Source organism: Bufo gargarizans, chromosome 4 (genome assembly GCF_014858855.1).
Source record: "Bufo gargarizans isolate SCDJY-AF-19 chromosome 4, ASM1485885v1, whole genome shotgun sequence".
In the NCBI taxonomy this organism is placed as follows: domain Eukaryota; kingdom Metazoa; phylum Chordata; class Amphibia; order Anura; family Bufonidae; genus Bufo; species Bufo gargarizans.
In genome coordinates this window covers 287485627-287497089 of record NC_058083.1, presented here as the reverse complement: position 1 = coordinate 287497089, position 11463 = coordinate 287485627, and positions in this window count along the sequence as shown.

Sequence of the window (11463 nt, the reverse complement as noted above, 5' to 3'; positions counted from 1 at the left end):
CTTCTCTTTTAATTTTCTCTGAAGAGTAGCAACATGGGGGTCTCAAAACAACTCTCAAATGACCTGAAGACAAAGATTGTTCACCATCAAAAAGCTGTCTTAGATATTTCAGCTGTCTGTTTCCACAGTTAGGAACATATTGAGGAAATGGAAGACCACAGGCTCAGTTCAGGTTAAGGCTCGAAGTGGCAGACCAAGAAAAATCTCAGATAGACAGAAGCGACGAATGGTGAGAACAATCAGAGTCAACCCACTGACCAGCACCAAAGACCTACAGCATCATCTTGCTGCAGATGGAGTCACTGTGCATCGTTCAACCATTCGGCGCACTTTACACAAGGAGATGCTGCATGCGAGAGTGATGCAGAGGAAGCCTTTTCTCCACCCACAGCACAAAAAGTTCCGCTTGAGGTGGGCTAAAGCACATTTGGACAAGCCAGCTTCATTTTGGAATAAGGTGCTGTGGACTGATGAAACTAAAATGGAGTTATTTGGCCATAACAAGGGGCGTTATGCATGGAGGAAAAAGAACACAACATTCTAAGAAAAACACCTGCTACCTACAGTAAAATATGGTGGTGGTTCCATCATGCTGTGGGGCTGTGTGGCCAGTGCAGGGACTGGGAATCTTGTCAAAGTTGAGGGACGCATGGATTCCACTCAGTATCAGCAGATTCTGGAGACCAATGTCCAGGAATCAGTGACAAAGCTGAAGCTGCACCGGGGCTGGATCTTTCAACAAGACAACAACCCTAAACACTGCTCAAAATCCACTAAGGCATTCATGCAGAGGAACAAGTACAACGTTCTGGAATGGCCATCACAGTCCCCAGACCTAAATATAATTGAAAATCTGTGGTGTGACTTAAAGAGAGCTGTCCATGCTCGGAAGCCATCAAACCTGAATGAACTAAAGTTGTTTTGTAAAGAGGAATGGTCCAAAATACCTTCAATCAGAATCCAAACTCTCATTGGAACCTACAGGAAGCGTTTTAGAGGCTGTAATTTCTACAAAAGGAGGATCTACTAAATATTGATTTCATTTCTTTTTTGTGGTGCCCAAATTTATGCACCAGCCTAATTTTGTTTAAACAATTATAGCACACTTTCTGTATTTCACTTCTCAAATATCACTGTGTGTGTCTCCTATATGATATATTTAACTGACATTTTTTATCGTAACAACCAACGATTTATACAGGAAAATCATGACGATTAACAAGGTTGCCCAAACTTTCGCATCCCACTGTATATACTGATCAGCCGTAACATGAATAGCATTGATCATTTCATTACAGTGACACCTGTCAAGGGTGGAATTTATTGCGTTCCAAGTAATGGGTAGGAAGATGTGGTCAAATTGTAATGGTTAGATGACTTTGTCAGAACAGCTCTAAAACTACAGGGGGAATTTATCCTAAGGGTAATATTTGAAGTTAGTTTTGCTTGAGTCAGCGTTGGTGTACTTTATGCCACATTTATCAAATGTTACATGTTGTTTGATAATTTAGTCTTTCCTTAAACTGAACACTTTTGTCTAGAAAATTGACTCTAGTTTTCCTACTCCACCATCATACTGGAGTGAGATTGCGACTTTAAAAAAAAAGTCTCAGTGATAAATCTGGAGCTACTTTCCCACCCATATTTAAAAACTGGAGCGAGTGGTGTAATAACGCAAAAAGTCTCATAGGCCCCATTTTGAGACTTTTAAAGCAAGAATTCGGTAGTGAAGGCATGATAAATGAGGGCCTATATGTCTTGTGGGGTGTTCTGAATATGCAGTGCTTAGTACGTAGTCATGGGCACCCATGCTGATCACTGTCCACTGACAAAATCACCTACAATGGTGTACAGGTACTCCTGGAGCATCATAACTAGACCATAGAGCAATGGAAGAAGGTGGTCTGGTCTGGAAGGTGGTCTGATGAATCACACTTTCTTTACATCATGTGGATGGCTGGGTGCACATGTGTTACTTAGGGTAGGTTCACACTTGCTTTAAACGGATCCATCCGGCTGTTCAAGCAGATAACTTTTCACTATAATGGGATCCGCCCGCTTTCCGGCATAAGGGGTGGTTTCGACCGGGACAATAACTGCTAGTATTTGGCTAAGCCAGATCCAGTGAACTCTGGCAGGCGATTCTCTGCAAGAACGGTATGCCAGATGCATTTACTGCAAGTGTAAACCTATCATTACTTGGAAAGAGATGTATCAGGATTAGAGATGAGAGAATCTATTTGTAAGTTCTACACCTGCGATGGGATGTCCCCAAAGCTGAAGACACTCCCCCTGTCGCTTGATTGACTGGGCCAGCCCTGACAATCTCACGCCTGCACCGCCGCTCCAAATAGCAGCGCAGAAGCAGCAGATGTTTATGTGCCGCTACCTGGAAATGTGGTGGCACACACAAAGTTGCTGCTCCAGTAACAGAGACTCTGTGCATGAGCAGCTACTTGGAGCCTGTTCAGGAATGGTTTAAAGGAACATAATAAAGAATTCAAGGTATTCGATTGGCCTACAAAACCCCCAGATCTAATTGAGAATCTGCTGGATGTCTAATTCAACTTACGGGATCTCCCAACATCTTGGGGTCAGGTACCACAAGAGACCTTCAGAGGTCTTGTGGAGTCCATTCCCCAAAGAGTCAGAACTGTTTTGGTGGCACAAAGAGAACTTACTCTATATTAGGCTTCAGTGTTATGGCAGCTGTGTGTATTATTACCATTTGTGGGGTATGGCTTAATTATATAGTGTCATAAAATGGTTTATTATACAGTATAGTGCCATAATCATGCAGCTTGTGGCTTAGGAGGATGTTAGCAGATATTTAAGTCTATTAAGCAGCTCAAACAGAAATTGTTTATTAGAACACAAGATAGATTGTACTTAGTAATCCTTTGCAAACAGATGTACTGTCGTTATGGAGGTGCTGAGGACTTTGCTCTCTCTGAAAGCAATAATCAACAACCATGTCATATTTACCATTCAGTTCTGGACCAAATAATATATTAATAGTTAATAGATATTGGGGCAGTTTCAAGGAGAACTCCTATCATGGACACTGATGGTATATCATGCGGTCACCCTCCAAGCACTGGCTCGGTTATTTTCAGCAGTCTCATAGTGTTACATGGAGAGGTGGCTGTACTTGTGCGGCTTGCACACCATTCACTGCTATGGGACTTCTGAAAATAGCTAAGTGCACTTGCTGGGCTACTTTCAGAAGTCCCATAGCAGTGAATTGAGAGCATCATTTTCATTAGTTATGATGACGTGTTTTGTCTAGGGAGCAATCATCAGGAAAAATAAAATGGCCGCCATCCCATTAGTACACACAAAACCTGTCCTAATCACACAGGAGGACATTCTACTTCACAGCAGTGAGCCAAAGAGCTGCCTTATCTCCTTTTAGGATCCTGAATACAGTTTAATATGATCTTCAGCTAAATCTCTGTAGAAATGGAGTTCATGAGGAGGCATGAAGTAGAGAGGAGGTGATGTGGATAATGTACAGCAGCACTTGTATGCAGTCTCCATTACCATAGTCTGTCCCGTCCGTCTTCTTATAATCTGTATTCAGGATCATAATCACCGACAAGTAGGAAAGGAGGATGGGGCAGCTCTTTACCTCAGTGCTCAGAAAGAATATGTCCTCCTGTATGATTAGGACAGGTTTTGTGAGTATCAACCCCTTAGTGACCAGCCTGTTTTGGGCCTTACTGACCAAGCGTTTTCTTCCTTTTTTCATCGTTGCGTTCCAAGAGCTATAATGTTTTAATTTTTTCGTCTATATAGCGTTATGAGGGGTTGTTTATTGCGCGACAAGTTGTAGTTTTTAATGGCGCCATTTTGGGGTACACATAACTTTCTGATTAACTTTTATTAACTCTTTCGGAGGGAGAGAGGAAAAACAGCAATACTGTCAATGCGTTTTTACGTTATAAATTTTACAGCGTTCATTTTTTGGTATAAATAACATCTTATCTTTATTCTACGGGTTAGTACGATTACAGTGATACCAAATACATATCGTTTTATTTATATTTTAGTACTTTTTTGCAATAAAACCCTTCTTGTAAAAAAAAAAGGATAAATGTTTTTGCATTGCCGCTTCCAAAGACCCTTGTGTGAGGGATTGATTTTTGCTGGACGAATTTAATTTTTTATTGGCATAATTATGATTGCTTGTTATTAAGTTGTTTCGGTGGCAACTAAGAATAAATTAGTAATTTACATGATATTTATGTAGTCCAGGTCATTACGGATGCGGCAATACCAAACATATGGGGAAGATTTTTTTTTTTGCAATTTTTTTTATTGAAAAGCATATTTTCAATGAAGAAAAAAAGCATATATTTTTTTCAAATTATAGTCCCCGCAATGGGACTATAACAGACAGCTTTTTTATTGCTTTTAAAATGAAATGCACTATCCCTATAGTGCATTGCATTTTAATGACAATGCTATTCTAAAATTGACCAGCAGGCTGCGCCAGAGAGGTGCAACCTGCTGGAAATTACTAAAGGCTGGTCTGGGGCCTACATCAGACCCCATGTAGCTTTGGCAGACACACATTGATAGCCTGCAATCGCATTTGCGGGGTACAGATGGGAGTCTGCTCCCTCTGTCAGCACTTTACATGCAGGTCCCCCGTGCAGCGATTAGACTGGGCCACAGTAAAAAAAGCGGCGGCCCAGCATAAGGCCCCTTGGCCTCCTTACCAGGCTCATTTACATATCTCTAAAATATTTTTTTTAACACAATAAAAGGACACAGCTTTATGGGACCCGTATATTGCGAACATGCTAGCGGCGATCTAGCCATGCATATCCGCATCTCTATAGGGTAAAAAGAGGTGACAGCATCCCTTTAAGCTTACAGTAAATTACTTGTGGAAACATTAGTATTACAGTGAGTGCTGAAACATCAAAAAAAAAAAAAAAAAAAGGTGCTCTCCACATAGCTTATTTCACAATCTGACAATGTGAAAATGGTATTTTTACAAGATTGCATGTTGTGTCTGTGACCCAGAGCCGGTATTAAAAACAACTTTGTGAATTAGTACATTGTTGGCTGGGGAAGAAGTTATTAAAAATATTTTTTTTCTACATGAGGTGTAGAATCTCAGCCCAGAAAGGAATTCCTACAATGGGAAAGTGAAATTTAATGTTAAGTGTGGAGTAGTAATGTAAAGTAGATGAAATTCTTTTGAATTAATGGAGATAGTAAAAAGAAACCTTGAAAAAAATGGAGAGAAAAGGGGGGCAGGTGGTTGGGCAGAGTGAAAGAGAAGTGATCTGCACGGATGGTCTAGGGATGGATGACATATGAAGTATTCACTGTAAGTATAGGATAAATCATGAAAAATATTATAGCATTTGACCAATGCATGAGTTAAAAAATGATTTTTTTTCCAACACTGTCTTCTTTTAAAAAAAAAATTAGGCCTCATTCACATTTCCGTGTCTGTTTCACATTCGTGGAAAATCCAGTGTGTAAAAAATTTTTACCATCCATATATCACAGACACTGCTCATTTGAAGGTTAATTTCCTGAGAATCTCCTTCCAATGGCCAGTGAAACATTGACAGGACACAGATGCCATCCGTGTTGTGTTAGTGGTTTTTTACGAACCCATAGACTTCAATGGGCATGTTTGGTCTGCATCATAGACCAAAGTAGTGCATGTCTCCGTGATTTTTACACTGACTCACGGTAAGTGAAAAACCACCGATGTGTGAACAAACACATTAAAATCAATAGGTACATGTGCTGTCAGAAGAAAGTGCAGATAGCACACGTCCGTGAAAAACGTAAATCTAAACGAGGCCTTAAAGTGTCACTAAGATTTGCAACCAGTGTCCTAACAATGGGTGTCTGACCAATGTGAGAATAAAGTAACAATGGTGTTATAAGAGCTGCTTGCTGCTTAAAACTGGTCATATACATAATCTATTAAATGTATGTCCAGCCAAACCCATGAATTTGTGTAAGACCAGCCAACAATCTAAAGTGTATAGAGGCCTCCTGACTCTCCTTTGAATTTCAAGTAACTGCTGGTCCTTTTGTTCTCGTGGAGGAAAGCTACTGCCAGAGTCTGGCAGTGGCTTCGTCCCCATCGTCGTACTGAGAACACGACTGCTCAGCTGAGCCAATCAGGCAATGATATGATGGGATCGGAAATGATAGCTGGTGGTGTTAGTGGAACAAATAGGTGGTGAAGTGACACAGTGCTTTCCTAGCACCACATCATTCTAGACAGGGGTCACAGTGGCTGGGCCCTCACAAATCAGACATTTTCATATCCACTATTTCTGCCATTAATATTTGTAAGCCATCATATCGACTATACTGTATATAAAGGAGGGTATTTATCAAGCTCTGCACGCCAGAATTCTGCTTTCAAAGTGGCAAAATAAGGCTTTTGTGCCATTTGATAAGAAACTGACTTCAGGATATGAAAAAAAAAAATAGGCGGTAGTAAAAAAGACTACTGACAGTTTGTAGTCTCTTGCTATGTAGCAACTACGACTGCTATATGCATTATAGGTTTATAGGACAAGTGAATCTCCACAAATGTATATGGGAACAGCTAAATATAAAATGTTTGGAGAAGCCAAAATGTCCATGGTCCAGTAACTTCCCAATGGTAAACATTTTCATTGGTACCGACTTCTTTATTAGGATGGGGTAACACACCACAAGCAGCAAAACTGCCACAAATGGATTCCAGAGTCCTGCATTGTTTCAAGTTCAAGCTGTTAACCAAAATTGTCCAGGGTACAAACCATGTTTCTCATATCTCAGACTGCCTTGTGGTATTACCAACCTCCTTGCACTCTATAAAGAACTGAATATTTTACCTATATTAATTCCATTTTTTTTGAATTCTTAAATCATTTTTCAACACTGGAGCAAAGGAAAACTAGCTTAATTTCCCCAAGCAATCAATGAAAATGATCTTTTCATTCTCCAAAGAGAATTCTCCTTATAAATAAAAAGTATAATCTAAAAAGTTGGAATGAGCAAATAATTTAGTGTTCCTTTGCACCAGTTTGATAAATTTCACCCATGGTGTCTACAAGGAGATCAAAATGCATCAAGAGTATGACCAAGACCTTGGGCTTGTTTGGCAGGTATGGTTATATTATATTCAATGGGCTAGCCTCTTCCATACATGCATGTTGTGTATTAGCATATTTCTTGCTGGTTTTATTTCTATACTGTCATCACACACATCAGACCCTGTCCCCCATACACACACTTTGGTAGGAACTAGTACCTAGAGGAAACCCACACAAACACAATGAGAACATGCAGACTGGTGGCTCAGTGGTTAGCAATGGTGTCTTAAGGTGCTGGGGTCCTAGGTTCAAATGTGACCATGGACAACATTTGTATGTTTCTTTGGGTTTCCCCCCACACTCCAAAATATATACTGATAGGGAATTTAGATTGTGAGCTCCACTGGGGACAGTGAGTGATGATAATGTTTGTAAAGCGCTGCAGAATACGTTGGTGAAAATAAATACGTGTGCATTGTGTAGGAAATCTTTTTAGCTGACAGTCCCATGTAAGTGAACAATTTTTTTATTTCATTTTTTTTAAAGAAATACATCTCAAACAATAAGCCGAGCCAGAGATCCATTATGCTTTATTTACATGCATCAGCATCTTTTTTTTTTACAAACTAGATTACAATTTAAAATGGAATACACAAGGCAATACCTAGTAACACCACGTGGAGTAAAGCACTGCTTTTCTATTGCAATTGGAACAGGAACGGTGTCCAAATCAGGGTGGTAGATAAAGGTAGTATAGTTGTGGGATGGTCGCCTTCCAGTGGCTATTAGTGTAAAGGATATTGAAATTAAAGCACCCGGCATAGGCCACACAGGTCATGTGAAAACATGTAAACTTCAAAGACACCATGAAAAATGTGTGATTGAATGGGTTCTGACATTATACATCTGACATTCATAAAAGACATAATGAAATAAGTTGGCTGGTGTAATGTGGGGGAGCTCATCCGTTCCACAGTTTCTACACCTGTCATGACTATAGAAAGCTTAAGTTATTCCTTCATTGGTATTAGATGAAATTAGAGATTAATTTAAATTACGCACTGTAGAGGAAACATTTTATGACATGAGGGAGTGAACTGCATGCTACGTTGTTGAACGTCTACATTTTAGAAAAGAGGAGACCCCGTAAGGTAAAGTAATACTATCTGATCTCTGACTTTAGAGACAAAACAGGACACAAGTAAAGAAAAACAAACTCGACTTAATTGAAGTAATGCTTCTTACGGCAAGGTGTCCCCTGCTACTCAAGTCTCTAGCATTGCTGCAATGGTCACTAGGCACCGCTTCACGTACAAGGTTACGTATCAGTTAAGAGATTGCAGGCCCTTTATTTTCCATACAAACTGTTATATGTTTCACTCCATATAGCATTTTATATATATATGTATGTATATACACATTTATTACTTTTTTTTAATCAAAGACATAAAATGGCAGAAAGCGTAAGAGCTTTCTTATATTCATTTAAACTATGTAAAAGTGATGGGAGCGAAGGACAGGGAGAAAACGTTAAGAAGTTGGATATGAGTTTTCGACACTCAATTTTAGGCATGGTCATTTAGAAACAAAGCCACTGATTTGGGAAACTATTTTCATTTGGTTTAAGTAAGCGATTTCCAAATATATAAATTTCTATACAATGACATCTATGCACATTTAATAAAGGACTAGAAAACATTTGAAGAGCTTTTAGAATTGTATATATTTGCAGAATGTACTTCTGTATCATGCTCGTGAATCCATCTAAAAGCCACCTCAGATTGTCATACTTTTTTCCCACTGTTAATGAATCCTGTAGCTGTTAGAAAGATCACCAGATCAAAGCCAGGCAAATCAATACTGGTTAACTGGTGGTCTCTGAAGCGCAGAAGGGACCCATTAAAAATGGTACAAATGGGAGAGCTGATGAATAGGGGTCATTACAAGTTACAGTGCCATTCGCATCAATGTATTCCTTGTACAGAATGAAATTACTTTGCCCTCTTCTCACTCTCATTATACGTTGGCGACGTCCTTGTGATTTTTTTTTTTTCCTTGAGCCATTGACATGAATGCAGAAACATGTAAAATATTGGAGTCAGCATAAGATCTGTTTAAAACTGTGGAGTCGAAAAATCATTTTTGGGTCCAGTTAAGAAATAATCCTGACTTTTGCTTCCAATAAAAGCGGCTTGTGTATTGCTTACTGTGCAGTCATTTGTTCAGTAGCTAACACTGGATTTGCAAAGCTAATAGGCAGATCGAGTGGTGAAAAAGTATTATATTTTTATCATTTTGTACTACACTGCTAGGGGTTGGCTAGGTGATTGTGCTCCTTTAAATCTTGAGGCCGGCGTGAGGCAGTCCCCCCTATATTGGAAGGATCACACGAGCCCCGCACAATACTGGCTTCCGTACGTATGGATTCCAGTAAAGGAGAATTCAGTGCCCCATTACAGCACCATTAAAAATAAAATTCCAAGAGCAGCAGACATGACAAGCAGCTTCCAGATGCTGAGCACATTTGGTTCCATTCAGACGCCAAATGCAGCTTTAAGCTGCAGCTGCTCCGGCTTAGATGAGACCAAACGTACAGTTATGCGAGTAATCACACAGTCTGTTCAGCATTATTTACTAGAACGTATTTGCTACATTGCACTGATGCAAAGCTATTACACTTCACATAATGGAAATACTGACAAATCTGACCATGCTCTCCTCCCTCGCCCTTTATAACCATCTCTGCATGGAGAGAAGGCCACCTGGAAATCGAAAAGGAGTACATGTTCAGAGAGCAGCAACTACATCATGTAGCTGCTGAATGTGCTGCGTTTGAGGTTTCTAAAATGACAACTGCGCTAACACAGACCATATCGACTAAAGTATTCCTTCCTGTAAACATCATCACATTCGATTAACAACTCTGAGACTAGCCCTGTGTCACTGGTAAGACTCAACTATCAGCGGTGAGATTCAATTTTAAAGGTTGTGAGGTCATGTACTAATGTTCTACTCAGTCTTTTGGCGTAGAAAAGTGACAAATTGTGTGCCGTTTTGTGAAACAATTTGCAACTTTTTAACTTTTTCCGACACCCTTGCCACTTTTACACTTTTTCTAGTGCACATTACACCATAGATCTACTCTAGCTTCTGGTCCATGTAGACTTCTGCTCTGGAGCACAGACTGCCGAAGAAACGACAAATGTATTAAGAGGTGTGCACCTCTTAATACATTGGTCGGATCTTCTGCCAGTGAGGTTATTACTAAGGACGGGGCGTGACATGCCAGTCTTTAGTAAATAACCCCCTATGTGCCTGCTTGCAACCATTTTTTATTGTTCCCGTGCATCGAAAATGAAAGATAAAACAATTTTGTAGATAGTCTGTTTTGAGTATACAGCTCCTATGCAGATCTTTGTGTTTCCATAGTTACACATCAAAGAAACCCTGTGTGTAGTTGGTTATGCATGACATGACTTGACCAGGGTTGGACTGGCCACAGACCCTACAGGGAGTTTTCTTGATGGGCCGATGCCCATAGGTCCCCCCAAGCCCTCCTCTCTGACACTGGCTGGGCACATTTTACTTGTGGTACTATAGGAGTCATTATTAGAGGGAGTCCAGGCAGCATGCTACAGTGGGGCTGGCTTGGTGTTGTGGCCTACATCTTACCTCCTAAGTCCCCTGCTCTATATCCATATTAGAGACAACAGGAGGAGGAGGACAGAACGTGGCAGCTATTGATGGCCACCATAGAGGAACCAATGCTTTTTCAGATGTTTGAATATAAAAAAAATTGATAAATTGTTCATAGCCTTCAAAGATATTCTGATATATCATGTCAGGACACCACATGATATCCTGAATAAATAATTTTTATATCTGAGGGGAGTAATGGAAACCAAGGAGTCCCACTTAATCAGGAAGCAACTTGACCCCTTGCATGTTAACCTCTGAACACAACAGAATGTCAGAAAAAATACGAAAGCGAGAACATTTATTTCACTATCTATCAAACTGTAACATTAACTATGATCTGCTAAACAAGCCACCTCTACCTGACAGGTGCATTGGACACCCAAAAGCGACCGAAATTTTTTTGGCTGCTGAATTGAATGCCATAAAATATGATACTGTCTCTAGTAATCGTATCACAGATTACCAGCAGCTAATATTGGTGATAGTGTTAACTTTCCAAGGCTCTGTTCACACTTGTGATGGATTCTAGTCTGTCAGGGTTCCATGGTTTTTGACAGCAAAAACAGCTACGCCTGCAGTGCTATTCTTGCAGCAACACCTGAAAACCTTGAAAAATATGACAGACCTCATGAAAAGTCAATGGAATCTATCAAGATTCATTAGGATCTGTTTGAAAATCAATCCAGCATAGCTCCAT